Source organism: Nycticebus coucang, chromosome 12 (genome assembly GCF_027406575.1).
Source record: "Nycticebus coucang isolate mNycCou1 chromosome 12, mNycCou1.pri, whole genome shotgun sequence".
Lineage (NCBI taxonomy): Eukaryota > Metazoa > Chordata > Mammalia > Primates > Lorisidae > Nycticebus > Nycticebus coucang.
The window spans coordinates 74,702,614-74,716,250 of NC_069791.1; the positions used below are offsets into that span (position 1 = coordinate 74,702,614).

General features: G+C 43.5%; 1 protein-coding gene across 6 annotated transcripts in view; it reads left to right on the forward strand.

Moving 5' to 3' along the window:
* Positions 1 to 13,637, forward strand: part of GTF2I (general transcription factor IIi) — a 141,842-nt gene that overhangs the window by 16,192 nt on the left and 112,013 nt on the right. The gene's annotated exons all lie outside the window — the stretch shown is intronic.

A 13,637-nucleotide genomic window follows, 5' to 3' on the forward strand; every position in this document is an offset into this window, starting at 1 on the left:
AAAAAAAAAAAAGGAAAGAAAACCAAGAAAGAGACAACTTACCTTAAATACTGTCCCAGCAAGATCATCTACAAGCACAGGAAAATCACACTACATTTTTTGGAGTAGGGATCAAAAACTAAAGCTTGGATAGAAGATTTTTCTGGTAACAGTATATGCATATATATATATATATTTTTTTTTTTTTGTGGTTTTTGGCCAGTGTTGGGTTTGAACCCTCCACCTCCAGCATACGGGACCTGCGCCCTACTCCTTGAGCCACAGGCGCCACCCAACAGTATATATTTCTTAACTCTTAAACCTGTTGAATAAACAGAACTGAATATTGTTGTCCTAAATAGTGTCTAATTTTATTTTATTTATTTATTTTTTTTGCAGTTTTTGGCTGGGACTGGGTTTGAACCCACCACCCCCGGTATATGGCACTGGCGCCCTACTCCTTGAGCCACAGGCACTGCCCATATTATCTAATTTTAAAGGTTTTCTCAGTTTTAATTGATCCTGGTACTTGGGAATTAGTGATTATTCTTTTTTTTTTTTGTAGAGACAGAGTCTCACTTTATGGCCCTCGGTAGAGTGCCGTGGCCTCACACAGCTCACAGCAACCTCCAACTCCTGGGCTTAAGCGATTCTCTTGCCTCAGCCTCCCGAGCAGCTGGGACTACAGGCGTCCACCACAACGCCCGGCTATTTTTTGGTTGCAGTTTGGCCGGGGCCGGGTTTGAACCCGCCACCCTCGGTATATGGGGCCGGCGCCTTACCGACTGAGCCACAGGCGCCGCCCTATTCTTTTTTTTTTTTAAGACAGAGCCTCAAGCTGTCACCCTGGGTAGAGTGCTCCAGCATCACAGCTCACAGCTCACAGCAACCTCCACCTCCTGGGCTCAAGCGATTCTCCTGCCTCTGCCTCCCAAGTAGCTGGGACTACAGGCGTCTGTCACAATGCCCGGCTATTTTTTGGTTCAGCCATCCTTGTTTGGCGGGCTGGGCTAGATTCGAACATGCCAGCTCAGGTATATATGGCTGGCGCCTTAGCCGCTTGAGCCACAGGCCCTGAGCCATTAGGGATTATCCTTATGCAAATCATTGAGTTAATTACTAGTTTTTGAAATCCTGATGTTCATCTTACCATACTTAAGAAAATGTGCAATGGAGATCTTTTTTTTTTTTTTTTTTTTTGTAGAGACAGAGTCTCACTTTATGGCCCCCGGTAGAGTGCCGTGGCATCACACAGCTCACAGCAACCTCCAACTCCTGGGCTTACGTGATTCTCTTGCCTCAGTCTCCCGAGTAGCTGGGACTACAGGTGCCCGCCACAACGCTTGGCTATTTTTTTTTTTTTTTTTTTTTTGGTTGCAATTCAGCTGGGGCCGGGCTTGAACCCGCCACCCTCGGCATATGGGGCCGGCGCCCTACCAATGCCACAGGTGCCGCCCTGCAATGGAGATCTTAATTGTTTACTACAAGTAAAAGTAACAAAAAAAGCAGCAGTCTTCAGATATGTATGCAGAGGAAAATAAAGTAATGGGCCTGGTGTTTCCAGTCAATTAAGTTGGTGGCGTCTGTAGCTCAGTTGGTAAGGCGCCGGCCACATACACTGAGGCTGGCGGCTTTGAACCTGGCCCAGGCCTGCTAAACAATGACAACTGCAACTAAAAAATAGCTGGCTGTTGTGGTGGGTGCCTGTATTCCCAACTACTTGGGAAGCTGAGGCAAGAGAATTGCTTAAGCCCAAGAGTTAGAGGTTGCTTGAGCTGTGAGGGTATAGCACTTTACCCAGGGCCATAGCTTGAGACTCTGTCTCAAAAAAAAAAAAAAAAATTTAAGTTAATTTCCTTCTAGTTGAGAGTGGGTCTTCAGTCTTTAGGAGGTGAGTGCTAGATTTTACTAATTTAAACTGTTGTATAAACACAGGGCTGTGATTAGAGGGATAAGTTTGCTTTGACAGTGTCTGCCAGTCAACAGTGTTTTACGACATAAGTAATGTATTCATCTAGATAATCTGTAACCCATTTGTATATTTTTGCTTTGAATCAAATTATTTTTATAGAGTATGATTGAGGTTGACATATAAAGTACTCTTTAATGTCCACTATAATCTTTGTTCAGTGTCCACTAAATGAGCTAAAAGGGTATTATACTTTTGCTTCAGTTAATTTATGGTGAATGGCAGTTAATTTACTGCTCAAAGATTGCCTATCATTACTGTTTTAATCACTGTGGGATTACTTAACTTTTTCTTTTTTTTTTTTTGAGACAGAGTCTTACCATGTTGCCCACAGTAAAGTGCTGTGGCATCACAGCTCACAGCAAACTCAAACTCTTGGGCTCAAGTGATTCTATTGCCTCAGCTTCCCAAGTAGCTGGAACCACAGGTGCCCGCCACCACACCCGGCCATTTTTTTGTTGTTGTTGTTGTAGTTGTCATTGTCTAGCAGGCTCGGCCCGGGCTCGAACCCACCGTCTTTGGTGTATATGGCTGGGGCCCTACTCACTGAGCTATGGATGCCAAGCCTTTATTCTTTTTTTTTTTTAAATCCTGCCTTTCTTTGATACTTTGTGTGAAAGAGGTAATTTAGGATTTGGAAAATGTGGATTCTAGTCTAGTCTAGTCTAGTCCTGTTAATTAACTGTATATGTAACCTTACTAAGATAGCTCGTCTTTTGTTTGCTTATAAAATGATAATAGAACAGGGCGGCACCTGTGGCTCAAGGAGTAGGGCGCCAGTCCCATATGCCGGAGGTGCCGGGTTCAATCCCAGCCCCGGCCAAAAACCACAGAAAAAAAATGATAATAGAACAAAAAGGTTGAGCTAAAATATCTTGAGTTTTCTTCTTGACCTAAGATTGTGTGTTATAAGTTTGAAATGAAAAGATACCTTTTTTGGACATTGTTTTTTGGAGATAAGATCTTGCTGCCTAACCTAGGCTAACGTGCAGTGTAAACCATCATAGCTCACTGCAACTTCAAACTTCTGGGCTGGAATAATCTTTCTGCTTCAGCCTCCTGAGTAGCTGGGACTACAGCGGGTGGCCCAGCCAGAAAGGTGCTCTTTAAAATAATGTAACATGAAGCAAAGATAGGGAATGAATGTAATTTAAAAAAAAAAATGAGTGTTATGACCTTCCCTACTTACTCATCTGACCTGAACTTTATTTTGAAGCAGAAATATATCAAAAGGTTAGAAGAATTTTGGAGGACAGCAAAATAAAAATATTAACCTCAATTTTGGGGCAGCGCTTGTGGCTCAGTTGGTTAGGCGCCGGCCCCATATACCGAGGGTGGCGGGTTCAAACCTGGCCCCGGCCTGTAACCAAAAAAAAAAAAAAAAATAGCCGGGCGTTGTGGCGGGCGCCTGTAGTCCCAGCTACTCGGGAGGCTGAGGCAAGAGAATCGCTTAAGCCCAGGAGTTGGAGGTTGCTGTGAGCTGTGTGATGCCACGGCACTCTACTGAGGGCCATAAAAGTGAGACTCTGTCTCAAAAAAAAAAAAAGAACCTCAATTTTGGGCGGCGCCTGTGGCTCAAGGAGTAGGGCGCCGGTCCCATCCGGAGGTGGCGGGTTCAAACCCAGCCCTGGCCAAAAATAAAAAAAAAAGAACCTCAATTTTTTGTTACAGTGATGGTAAGATGAGAAAATTCTCAGGCTATCTCTCCTGGCCAAGTGGAGTGGCTTATGCCTGTAATCCTAGCACTCTGGTAGACCAAGGCAGGTGGATAACTTTAGCTCAGGGGTTCAAGATAACCCTAATAGAGAGTGAGACCCCATCTCTACTAAAAATAGATCAATATGGGTGGTGATGGGCACTTGTAGTCCCAGCTACTTACAGGTTGAGGCAAGAAGGATCATTGAGCCCTGGAGTTTGAGGTTGCTGTGAGCTATGATGCCATGGCACTCTACGCAGAGTAACAGAGTGGTACTCTGTTTCAAATAAAAAAAGGATATATTTCTCAGTTTAAAATGCTTTTTTGTGTGCTATTCAGTATTTTTTTTTTTTTCTTTTTTAAGAGACACTCTCACTTTGTCACCGTTCGGTAGAGTGCTGTGGCATCACAGCTCATAGCAACCTCCAGCTCTTGGGCTTAGGCGATTCTCTTGCCTCAGCCTCCTGAGTAGCTGGGACTGCAGGCACCTACCACAATGCCCAGCTATTTTTTCTTGCAGTTTGGCTGGGGCCAGGTTTGAACCCACCACCCTTGGTATACAGGGCCAGCGCCCTACTCACTGAGCCACAGGCGCCACCCTGCTATTCAGTATTAATAGCAAGGATCAATAAATTAAAACAGGAGTATTGTCATAGGAAAACATTTATATGGAATTAGTTGTTGGATTATTTTGAAGACTAGCAGATCTGAACAGCAAGGACACAGGTAAACCTAATTTCTGAAATATATCTCCAACAAAAACCACAAGATTATAAAGAATGGCTAGGCTCGGCACCTGAGGCTCAAGCAGCTAAGGCGCTAGCCACATACACCTGAGCTGGCGGGTTTGAATCCAGCCTGGGCCTGCCAAACAACGACAGCTGCAACCAAAAATAAATAAATAACTAGGCATTGTGGCAGGTGCCTGTAATCCAGCTACTTGGGAGGCGGAGGCAAGAGAATCACTTGAGCCCAGGAGTTGGAGGTTTCTGTGTACTGCGATGCCATGGCACTCTACCGAGGGTGACAGCTTGAGGCTCTGTCTCAAAAAAAAAAAAAAAATAATAATAATAATGGCAAGAGTCAAGTTTCAGAGGTAGAAGAAGAATCTATTAAACAATAGTCAACCAAAATAAAACATAAAAAATGAAATAGCAATAGGTCAATTAAGTTCATCTTTGAAACTCATAAAGAAGAGAATTAAAATCAAGTCAGGAATGAAAGATGAAGACAAGGCCTGGGTGCTGTGGCTTACACCGGTAATCCTAGTACTCTGGGAGGGCGAGGCCGGCATATTGCTTAACATCATGAGTACCAGCCTGTCTCTACTGAAAATGAAAAACTGAGGCAAGAGGATCGCTTGAGCATAAGAGTTCAAGGTTGCTGTGAGCTATGATGCCACAGCACTCTACCCAGAGCAACAGAGTTTCATCTGTCTCAAAACAAATGAAAAGAAAGATGAAGACAAAATCACTTCGAATGGAAGAATTAAGGAAATTGAAAAAACGATAAAGAAAGTATAAAGACTCAGCTATCATTTTTTGTGTACCTGGGTAATCACAGTACATCCTGTGTGTGTAATCTTGTCTGAATAATGATAGTGATTGGGGTTTGGTAGATTCATGACACAGATACCTAGATTTTTTGTGTAAAAAGTAACAGGAAGATATATGATAGTCTTTTGTCTTTGTAATCACAGTGCAGAAGTATTGTAAGCATGTTGATACACATGTGACTGTCATCTGTCTTAGAGAGGAAACACTTCTGTTTAAGAAAACAGGCTTGCTGGGAGTGAGTATAGAGAACTTGAATGCTGCATATATTGTGATTTTGGGATGTAACTATATTTGGAGTTTGTATAATCCTTTAGACTTAATTGTTTAAATGAAGCAATAAAAATTTCCTTTTTTACTTGATCTTGTTTGGATTGAAAATTTATAACCTCACCATCTAAAATCTGACTAATTCATAAATTGTTGTTGAGAATAAAAGATATCCCGGGTGTGGTGGCTCATGCCTGTAATCCTAGCACTCTGGGAGGCTTGAAGCAGGTGGATTACCTGAGCTCACAGGTTTGAGACCAGCTTGAGCAAGAGTGAGACTCCTACCTCTTAAAAAAAAAAAATAGCTGGTTGTGGTGTGTGCCTGTGGTCCTAGTTACTTGGGAGGCTGAGGCAAGAGAATCGCTTGAGCGATTCAAAATCGCTTGAGCGTGTTTGAAGTTTCTGTGACCTATGAGGCCATGGCCTTCTACTAACTAAGGAGTCTACAAAGTGAGACTCTGTCTCAAAAAAATAATAAAAATAAAAAATATGTGAGGCATCATTCCCAGAATTAGTAGAGTTATTCCTAGTGAAAATAATTAACAATGTTCTAAAACTAATAATAAACAATGTTCTAAAACTAATAATAAATTATTAGTTTTTATTATTAGTTTTTTGAGACAGCCTCAAGCTGTCACCCTGGGTAGAATGCTGTGGCATCACAGCTCACAGCAACCTCCAACTCCTGGGCTCAAGCAATTCTCCTGCCTCCACCTCCCAAATAGCTGGGACTATAGGCACCTGCCACAAAGCCCGGTTATTTTTTGGTTGTAGCCGTCATTGTTTGGTGGGCCCGGGCTGAATTTGAACCCGCCAGCTCAGGTGTATGTGGCTGGCGCCATAGCCGCTTGAGCCACAGGCACCGAGCCAAGATGTTCTAAAATTATAAAAAAAAAAAACTTGTGTAAATAGAACAAAAGGTTGACAACATTAGGAATTTTGAAGGCCTAATACAAAAAAGCTAATTTTAAAAGGAAAACGGGAGCTCAGATAACAGAATGGGGAATTGCTTTAGCCCCAAGGGCAGAAATTTCAACCTGTAAAGTTGAGTTTTTTTTTTTTATGGCCCTCGGTAGAGTGCCGTGGCGTCACACAGCTCACAGCAACCTCCAAATCCTGGGCTTAAGCGATTCTCTTGTCTCAGCCTCCCGAGTAGCTGGGACTACAGGCGCCTGCCACAACGCCCAGCTGTTTTTTTGATTGCAGTTCAGCCGGGCCGGGTTTGAACCCGCCACCCTCAGTATATGGGGCCGGAGCCTTACCGACTGAGCCACAGGCGCCGCCCTGTAAAGTTGAGTTTTGAAAGTTTTATGCAGTGAGAAGCTCAGAAATCAAAACCCAGAGCCTGGTGATGCCTGTTGCTCAGTTGACAGGGTGCCGGCCACATAAATCAAGGATGGTGGGTTTGAATCCCATCTGGGCCTGCTAAACAATGACAACTGCAACAACAACAACAAAAATAGCTGGGTGTTGTGGTGGGCACCTGTAGTCCCAGCTACTTGGGAGGCTGAGACAAGAGATTCGCTTAAGTCCAAGAGTTTGAGGTTGCTGTGAACTGTGACGCCACAACACTACTCGTGGTGACAGCTTGAGACTCTCAAAAAAAAAAAAAAAAAACCAACAAAAAGCAAAACCCAGAGCCTGAACAGAATTAAATAAGACTCCTCCATTCAATAAGCTGAGACCCCCAAATAGGATACGGGTGATTGAAAAAGAAGCCTGTCTGCATCCTTATCTGTGGCCCAGATTAATCTACTGGGTGGTGGGTCCAAGGAACCCCAAGACTTGAACTTGGATTGTGGTGCTTCCAGACAGGTGTTGTTCTCAGATACCTGGAGGAAGCTGCTTTCATCCTAGGCTTCAAATTATAAATAATTTTTTAGTGTAAAATGACAAAAATAATTAGATGTACAAGGGAATAAGTACCATGAGTATAATAAAGTAAGAACCACCAGAAGCAGCAGGAACAGACCTGCAAAGACTTGAGATTTTGTAATTATCAGAGACTATGAAATAATGACCCATGTTATGTTTAAAGAAATATGACAAGCTACACTGATCCTCTGGAACTCTTCAGTTGGATGGGCAAACTGCAGCTTCAGAGCAAGTTCAGCTGGGAAGGCTGATTGTTGGGAAGCTGTCTCTCTCTGTCACAGTAAAGAAACTGATGTTCCTAACAGACCTACTCCTCTGCTCTCCCTGGACATTCAGGGCCTCTTTTTCCCTCTCCTATATCCCTTTTAGAAATGGAAGGTAAAGGGGCGGCACCTGTGGCTCAGTGAGTAGGGCGCCGGCCCCATATACAGAGGGTGCTGGGTTCAAACCCAGCCCCGGCCGAACTGCAACAAAAAAATAGCTGGGTGTTGTGGTGGGCGCCTGTAGTCCCAGCTGCTCAGGAGGCTGAGGCAAGAGAATCACATAAGCCCAAGAGCTGGAGGTTGCTGTGAGCCGTGTGATGCCACGGCACTTTACCGAGGGCAGTAAAGTGAGACTCTGTCTCTACAAAAAAAAAAAAAAGGAAATGGAAGGTAAAATACAAACTCCTGTGTTTTTATAAAAAAGGAAAAAGAAATATGACAAGCTTGAAAATCATCAGGGATGCCACGTGTGATGAATGGCGCATGCCTGTAATCCTAGCACTCTGGGAAGCAGAGGCAGGAGGAGTTGAAGACCAGCTGGTGCAATCTCTCTCTTTAGTAGAGATCTCCCCTCTACTAAAAATAGGCAGAAAAAATTAGCTGGGAGTTGTGACAGGTAACCTCCCTGCTACTTGGGAGGCTGAGGCAGGTGGATCACTTGAACCCAGGAGTTTGAGGTTCCTGTGAAGTAGGTTGTTGCCATGGCACACTAGCCTGGGCATCAGAGTGAGACTCTTGACTTTAAAAAAATCGTCAGGGGGTAGCAAACTATAAAATAAGACAGAGCAGTAAATAGAAATCCTAGAAATGACAATTAAAAATCTGTTGGCAGGGTGGCGCCTGTGGCTCAAAGGAATAGGGCACCAGCCCCAGATGCTGGAGGTGGCGGGTTCAAACCCGGCCCCAGCCAAAAACTGCAAAAAAAAAACCACCTGTTGGCAATTTTAACAACAGAGTAGCACAGACGAAACAAGGTGAGACAGAAGGAATAATAATTCAATACAGAGAGAAAGTATAAAAAAAGAAGAGGGCAGGAGACTGAAGGGATAAAATGAAGACTAACATATACTTAATGTAAGTCTCAGTAGGACAGGAGCATGGGTAGAGTCTGAAAGATAATAGCTGCAACTTTGCAACAACTGAAAAGTACTAGCCCATAGTCAAGCCTAGTGAGTGACCAACACATTGAATAAAGACATATCCACACCCTACACATAGTGAAAGCTATAGAAAACCAGAGATTAAATATCATAAAAATAGTAGGAGGGAGGCCAAGGCAGGTGGATTGCCTGTGTTCAAAACCAGCCTGAGCAAAAGCGAGACCTCTATCTGTACTAAAAATAGAAAAACTGAAGCAAGGGGATTGCTTGAACCCCCCTGTGTTCAAAACCAGCCTGAGCAAAAGCGAGACCCCTGTCTGTACTAAAAATAGAAAAACTGAAGCAAGGGGATTGCTTGAACCCCCCTGTGTTCAAAACCAGCCTGAGCAAAAGCGAGACCCCTATCTGTACTAAAAATAGAAAAACTGAGGCAAGGGGATTGCTTGAGCCCAAGAGTGGGAGGTTGCTGTGAGGTATGATGCCACAGCACTCTACTGACAGGGACAAAGTGAGACTCTGTCTCAAAAAATAAAAATAGCAGGAGTGAGCTGGTGATTCATGCCTCTAATCCTAGCACTCTGGGAGGCTGAGGCTAGCAGATTGCTTGAGCTCAGGAGTTCTAGACTAGCCTGAGCAAGATTGAGACCTCATCTCTACTAAAAACAAATAGAAAAACTAGCTGGATGTGGTGGTGCACGCCTGTACTCAAAGCTACTTGAGAAGTTGAGGCAAGAGGATCGCTCATGCCCATTAGTTTGACGTTGCTATGAGATACTGATGCCATAAGACTCTACTCAGGGTGACAGAGTGAGACTATCTCAAAAAAAAAAAAAAAATAGCAGGAGTGGGGATCTGGATTGATTACCTTAGAAGAGGCTGTAGTTCTCCATAGCAACAATGGAAGCTAAAAATAGTGAAATAACCAGAGTGTGCTGAAAGAAAACAATTGTTAACATAAATTTTTATTTCTGTGAAAATACCCATTTTTTTGAGACAGAGTCTCACTATGTCACCCTCGGTAGAGTGCTAAGGAGTCACAGCTCACAGCAACCTCCAACTTTTGGGCTTAAGCGATTCTCTTGCATCAGCCTCCTGTGTAGCTGGGACTACAGGTGCCTGCCACAATGCCTGAGTATTTTTTTTGCATTTGCTACTGCTGTTTTAGCTGGCTGGGCCAGGTTTGAACCCGCCACCCTCGGTATATGGGGCCGGTGCTCTATCCATTGAGCCATAGGCTCCCCCCCCCCAACCCCAAATAACCTTTAGAGAAAAAAGAAATTTAGCAAACAAGCAGTTTTCACTAGAAGGAAATTTTCAACTTCCAATTGGAGTGTCCAACTTTCAGCCCCAGGATGGCTATGAATGCAGCCCAACACTAAATCATAAACTTACGTAAAACATGATTTTTTTTTTTTTTTTTTTTTTTTTTGAGACAATCTTACTCTTTTGCCCCTGGCTAGAGTACCAGGGCATCAGCCTCGCTTACAGAAACCTCACACTCCTGAGTTCTAGCATCCTCTCCCTCAGCCTTCCAGTAGCTGGGTCTACAGGTGCCTGCCACAACGCCCAGCTAATTTTTCTGTTTTTATCTCAAAGGATCCTCCCCCTCGGCCTCCCAGAGTGCTAGTATCACAGGTGTGAACCACTGTGGCTGGCCAGTTGTTGTTTTTTTTTTTTTTTTGGTGGAACTCATCTGTGTAGTTCTCAAGAGTGAACTTTGTAGACAACATGGCATGTTGTGAAGTCACATAAAATAAACACAAATACACCCTTCCCTATTTTTACCATATGTTGCTTCAGTCTAATGGTGGTGTGTGGCTTCCAGTGTTATCTTCTAAGCACAGTCAGTTGGATTGACACCATCAGATGTTCATGTGCTCGTAGTGACTTGGCAAGGCAGCCATTATCAATACTTCAACCTGCCATTGCAACATTAGGCATTATTGTTATTTAGAAGTCAGGTAAGCATTCTTTTTTTTTGTAGAGACAGAATCTCACTGTACCGCCCTCGGGTAGAGTGCCGTGGCATCACATGGCTCACAGCAACCTCTAACTCTTGGGCTTCCGCGATTCTCTTGCCTCAGCCTCCCGAGGAGCTGGGACTACAGGCGCCTGCCACAATGCCCGGCTATTTTTTGGTTGCAGTTTGGCCAGGGCCGGGTTTGAACCCGCCACCCTCGGTATATGGGGCTGGCGCCTTACCGACTGAGCCACAGGCGCCGCCATCTTTTTTTTTTTTTTTTTTTGAGACAAAGTCTCCCTATGTTGCCCTCGGAAGAGTGCCATAGTGTCACAGCTCACAGCAACCTCAAACTCTTGGGCTTAAGCGATTTTCTTGCCTCGGCCTCCCAAGTAGCTAGGACTACAGGTGCCCGCCACAACACCTGGCTATTGTTGTTGTTGTAATTGTCATTGTTTGGCAGGCCCAGGCCAGGTTCTAACTCGCCAGCCTTGGTGTATGTGGCTGGCACTGAGCTGTATGGTGTATGTGTAGCCACTGAGCTACATGCGCTGAGCCTAAAAAAGTGTATTCAACAAAAAAAAAAAAAAAAAAAATTTTTTTTTTTTTTTTTTTGCGACAGAGCCTCAAGCTGGGTAGAGTGTCATGGCATCACAGTTCACAGCAACTTCTAACTCCTGGGCTTAAGCGATTCTCCTGCCTCCACCACCCAAGTAGCTGGGACTACAGGTGCCTGCCACAACGCCCAGCTATTTTTTTGGTTGCAGCCGTCATTGTTGTTTGGTGGGACTGGGCTAGATTCGAACCCGCTAGCTCAGGTATATGTGACTGGTGCCTTAGCCACTTGAGCCACAGGCACGGAGCCAACAAAAATGTTTTTAAGGAGTTATAACTCGGCCGGACGTGGTGGCTCGTGACTGTAATCCTAGCACTCTGGGAATCTGAGGCAGGTAGATTGCCTGATTTTAGGAGTTCAAGACCACAAAGAGCAAAACGTGCCCCCCTCCCCCATCTCTAAAAACTAGCTGGGTGTTGTGGCAGGCACCTGTAGTCCCAGCAACTTGGGAGGTTTAGGCAGAGAATCACTAGAGCCCAAGAATTTGAGGTTGCTGTGGAGCTGTGACACCATAGCACTCAATCGAGGGTGACAAAATGAGACTTTGTCTCAAAAAGAAAAAAAAGTTGCTACGCAGATGTATTCCTGCGTTGTAAAAGCTGGTTATGTGGTAGCATATAAAATTTATAAAATAGCAAAAATAATCAAAACCTTTTACTGATAGTTTATTAAGCTATATATGGAAAGCATGCCAGGTATAATTTGCCCTGAAAAAAAAGGAATATTTCTTTTTTTTTTTTGTAGAGACAGAGTCTCACTGTACCGCCTACCGCCCTCGGGTAGAGTGCTGTGGCGTCACACGGCTCACAGCAACCTCTAACTCTTGGGCTTCCGCGATTCTCTTGCCTCAGCCTCCTGAGCAGCTGGGAAAAAAAGGAATATTTCTAAAATCAGTTTGTCTCACTAGACTATAGCCGGGCGAATTGAAGAAATTGGAAAATCTATTGAAAGAAGTTTGGAGAGTAAAGGTGCTGATTAAAAATTGTATGCTTTGGTGGTGGATGATAGCACTGAAGCTACAAATACACCTCAGCTTGCCATTTTGATGGTATTGATAATGAATACAATACCACTGAAGAAATGGCTTATTTAGTGCCATTAAAAGATAAAGCAAAGTTAAGAGCTTTATATGAAGTAGTAAAAAAATATATTCAAGTGATTTTCTTTGTCCATTGTCAACATATCTGGTATAGTTACTAATAGTGTCCTGGTGATGGTAGGTAAAAGAGAGGGACTTGCAGAATTAATAGATGATGTAATTGCCCCCCCCCCAACTCATGCTTTATAAGTATCATTGCATAGTACACCAAGAAAATTTATGTGCAAAAATTTACACAAGAATTTGAAAACAGAGAGGTGCCTGTGGCTCAGTGAGTAGGGCGCCTGCCCCATATACCGAGGGTGGTGGGTTCGACCCTGGCCACAGCCAAACGGCAACCACAAAGAAAATATCTGGGCATTTTGGCGGGCGCCTGTAGTCCCAGCTACTTGGGAGGCTGAGGCAAGAGAATCGCATAAGTCGAAGAGCTAGAAGTTGCTGTGAGCTGTGATTTTATGGCCCTCTGCCGAGGGCAACAAAATGAGACTCTGTCTCAAAAAAAAAAAAAAGAATTTGAAAACAGTTGAAAATTACTGGGAAAATAATATTTTGGTGCATTCGTGACTCCATTTTCAGTTGACAGAAACATGTTACCTGCTAATTTTCAAGTGAAATGCATAGAGCTATAATTGACATTCAACTTAAAAATTTGATCATGTCTCTTTACTTTTTTTTTTTTTTCACACCATGTCTCTTTACTTTTATACGTCCTATCTTCCCAGTGGCAAATAGCCATCACTTCACAATTATACCTTATTTGTGTCATCACTTTTTGGCAGCATCTACATTTGTGGGCAACTGTATTTAAGATTGAAGCACATTAAGAGTAAAATTAGAACCAAAATATCTGAGCACCTTGAGAACGCACTGAGAATTGTAATTACTTCCATTGAACCAGATATTGATGCATTAGTTTCTCAAATACAGTGTCAAATATCCTACTAGTTTTATGTTGTCAACTTTTGCTTTTTTATTTTTTGAGACAGTCTCATTTTGTCACCCTCAGTAGAGTGCTATGGTGTCATAGCTCACGGCAAACTCAAACTCTTGGGCTGAAGCCATTCTCTTGTCTCAACCTCCCTAGCAGCTGGGACTACAGGAGCCCACCACAATGCCCAGCTATGTTTTTTTTCCCTTTTGTTCAACAGGCCTGGGATTCATTTGAATCAACCAGCCTTGGTGCATGTAGCCGGCTCCCTAACCATTGATCTATGGTTGCCCAGCCTTTTTTTTTTTTTTTTTGGAGACAGAGTCTCA